Genomic DNA, 3,917 nt, shown 5'->3' on the forward strand with positions numbered 1-3,917 from the left:
AAACGGCATGGTTATTTGAATTCTGTACAGGGAGAAATTTGGTTCGTAGTGCACAGGGGTCAAAGTAGCCAAACCCTGAAACAGAGGAGAATTTAACTAATAAACTGTACTAATTGGACCAAACAAAAATTATATAAAAAAATTTTTAAGTAGATATATGAGTCTAAATTCGGGGAAAATTTATGGATTTGAATTTCAAGTTTTATAACTCAAGATATGATTTTTTTAGCAACTATGACGCAGTTGGACAGCTTGTCTGAAAAGTATGATATAAATTATCTGAATTTGGTTAAGTGCTCAAATAAGTTTAGTAGTGCCTTGTGCTCGACTCTGGCAATAGTCTCGGGTAAGGGGCATTATAGAAAGATTTACGATTTGTATCGAAATGAGAAAAGTTATGACCATGTGGTGAGTGGTACAGGTACCTACTTGAAATGTATGAGATGTGGGCTCAATATATGCCATATGAATTGTATTGGATGGTCATGAGTAAGTTGTACTTATGTCTATTTATTGTATTCATGGACAAGCTATGAAATGTTATGAGCATATTGTTGTATGATAATTAGTTTATCTTTCTTTTCATGCAACTTACTAAGCTTTATGCTTACCCCTTTTCCTTTCCATTTTCTTATAGTGCCGCCAAAGTAGCTCGAGGATCATCACCTACATCGGAGAAACCAGCCAGACTATCATCTGAAGCACTTGGTATAGTCAGCTCTTTTATTTTGATTATGGCATGTATAAGAACTTTTTTCTTGTTTTAGTGTCACACTATTTTGAGGCCAAATGTGTTGGCTTGTTTTAGCATTTGACTCATTTTGTATAAGGCCATGAAAAATGGCTAATATTGAAAGTTGTTATATGAATACAAGAAGGTCTTTCATGAATGAGAAAATTGTTGGTATGTTTGAGCATGTGAATTTCAGTGTATGGATAGCAAAGTACATAAATTAGTCGCTTAAACATATGTGAAATGTATATAGGTCTTAGTTGTGGTTGCTTGATTGGGAAATCATGATATGATAGACTTTGGTGTGATGGATGGTATTGGATTGTGTTTCAGGGTGGCAAAAGGCTTGGTAGATAGCCTTATATTGTCCACACGGGTAGACATACGGGCGTGTGTCCGGGCCGTGTGTGACACACGGTCAACCCCATAGGCATGTTGTTCGGCCGTGTGTCCCCTGCACATAAAATTTGCAAGTCAGTATGCATGGTAGTAAACACATAGGCAGAGACACGGTCATGTGTCTCAGCCGTGTATAGGACACGGCCTCTGGCCACGGGCGTGTTCCTTAGCCATGTTCCTCTATTTGGTTGCTAACATTAGAAATAAAATGTCAAGGTTTTTAGACACGGGCTAAGACCCGGGCGTGTCATGGCCGTGTGAGGGACACGGGAGTGTGTCAGGCCATGTGAAAACCCCTGTAGGTTTGGATTTGGAATTTAATTCTCACGGGTTTGGACACGGGCATGTCCCCTTATGCTTAGGCCATGTGAACCACACGGGCCATCAGCACGACCATGTCATAGTGGCCACACGGGTGTATTGGCCTTCCACACGGGCATGTGTCATGTTTCAAACGTCATTCTTATATGGTTGGTTAAAGGACTCGAGTTGGTCCCAAGTGGTTTCCAATGGATGTTTCTGTTCTCGTAAGTCCATGTTAAGAAAGTTTAAACATAGTTTGAAAAAGTATTAAATTTGAGCTAGTCTTGGTGACTCAAAACTATGATACGTACGTGTTCAAGTTTAGTAATGTCTTGTATTCCGTCCCGGCGTAGGGCACGGGTGTGGGGTGTTACATGATTACTCATCCCAGTGAGTATGGGTTTCTCAAGACCTAGTTGTTTAAACATTTTGTAGGGCAGGACATTAATACTGGCCCTTAAATCAGCCAAATCATTATCAATATTTAAACTACCAATGGGACAAAGAATACTAAAACTCCCTGGATCTTTTAGTTTGTTAGGTAGTTTATTTTGTAGGATGGCCAAGAAAACTATATTGAGCTCCACAGTCGACAAGTCGTCTAACTTCCTCTTATTTGTTAACAACTCCTTTAGGAATTTAATGTAATTTGGCATCTGCGAAAGGGCTTCAACAAACAGTAAGTTAATGCGTATTTTTTAAGAAGCTTAAGAAATTTACCATATTGTTCGTTTGTGTGGTCTCTCTTCATCACGTTAGGATATCACACTCAAGGTCTGTATACTTTAACAACTGGCTTTTGCTCTTTCCTATCTTCCTTAGCCTCATCATTGTTCACCACAATTTCTTGCCTCAGTTCTTATTCAGGTTCAACTACCCCTTCCATGTCTCGAATAATAATTGCGTAAAGCTGCTCCCTTGGGTTAGTTTCAGTATTGCTAGGCAAGCCTCCTTGTGGTCTTTCCGAAATTAGTTTAGCAAGCTGACCTATTTGATTTTTGAGTCCTTGAATCAATGTTTGCTGATTTTTCAGTGTTGCCTTAGTGTTTCAAAAATGGGTTTCTAACACCGATATAAATTTTGTCAACATCTCCTCAAGGTTCGGCTTTTTCTCTTACTGATAAGAGTTGTTGAAAGCTTGGAGGGAGTTGTGCTCTTTAATTTCCTTGACCACCTAAGAGAAATTGGGATGGTTCCTCCAACTTGCATTATCATTATTACTATAAGGGTTATTTTAAGGTCTAGAATTATTACCCATATAATTAACTTGCTCATTCTCTATGCTAGGACTGAAGGGTAAACATTCTGGATTATTCATTCCACCTCTATCGCATTGCATCACCAGATTTACCTATGTAGAAAAATATAAACTATCAAAATTTCTTATTCAGTTCTTCTACTTGGCTTGATAACATAGTGACAGCATCTAGATTAAAGACACCAGCTGTTTTCATCGGTTTTATTCTCATAACTTGCCATGATAATTATTCAGTGTCATTTCCTCCATAAACTCATAGGCTACCTCAAGTGTTTTATTATTGAGTGTACTACCATCTGTTGCATCAATTAACTGTCGTGTTGAGGGATTCAAACCATTATAGAAGGTTTGAACTTGTAACCATAAAGGTAACGCATGATGAGGACACCGTCTCAATAGATCCTTGTATCTCTCCTCTGCATCATATAGAGTCTCCAAATCGATCTAAACAAACCAAGAGGTGTCATTCCTCAACTTGGTTGTTTTAGCCGGTGGGAAATACTTCAAGAGAAACTTCTTGGTAATTTAAGCTCATGTAGCGATGGAACCTCATGGTAAAGAGTTTAACCACTATTTTTCTTTGTTCATTAATGAGAAAGGGAACAGCCGTAAGCGAATAGTGTCATTAGTCGCACCATGTAACAGCTCAAATTTCGGTGCAATTGGAACAGTGCTTTCGGGACCACAAATTCGAGCAGAAAATAAAATTTATTTTATTTTATTATATGGTCCATAATATGATAGTAATGTCATGTGAAAATTCTGATAAGAAAATTTTATCGATTATGTGTTTAATTACTAGAAGGACCAAATTGCATAAAATGCAAAAGTTGAATTCTAGTAGCTAGAAGAATTAAATAGTTGTGAAATTCAAAACTTGAGGTCCTTATATTATACCATTAATGAAAAGTTAGTAGATATTTTTGGATGATTCATCCATGCAAAATTAGAAAAAGGCTAAGGACTAAATTGGAAATCAAAATTATTAAAAGATGATAAATCATTAAATAGAAATAAAAATCATTATTATGATCTTCTTCCCCAAATAATACATGGAAACCCAAGGAGAGAGAGAAGAAACTTTCATGGCCAAATTGGGTAAGTTTCCTTGGCTGGTTTTTAGTAATTTTAATATTTTTGAAACCGGGATAGCTTAATCTATCTATCTGGGGGATCAATTTGAGAAGTTATCAAAGTGTGGAACATGGGTCATCGATGTATATG

The 3,917-nt window shown here is 37.2% G+C and overlaps 1 non-coding gene across 1 annotated transcript; it reads left to right on the top strand.

Annotated features, from left to right (window-relative positions):
• The first annotated feature begins 3,063 nt into the window (after nucleotides 1–3,063).
• On the top strand, nucleotides 3,064–3,170 carry LOC128292541 (small nucleolar RNA R71). Its single transcript, XR_008282526.1, has one exon. It is a non-coding gene; the product is annotated as a small nucleolar RNA R71 (small nucleolar RNA).
• Nucleotides 3,171–3,917: the final 747 nt, after the last annotated feature.

This window comes from Gossypium arboreum, chromosome 4 (assembly GCF_025698485.1).
Source record: "Gossypium arboreum isolate Shixiya-1 chromosome 4, ASM2569848v2, whole genome shotgun sequence".
Taxonomy (NCBI): domain Eukaryota; kingdom Viridiplantae; phylum Streptophyta; class Magnoliopsida; order Malvales; family Malvaceae; genus Gossypium; species Gossypium arboreum.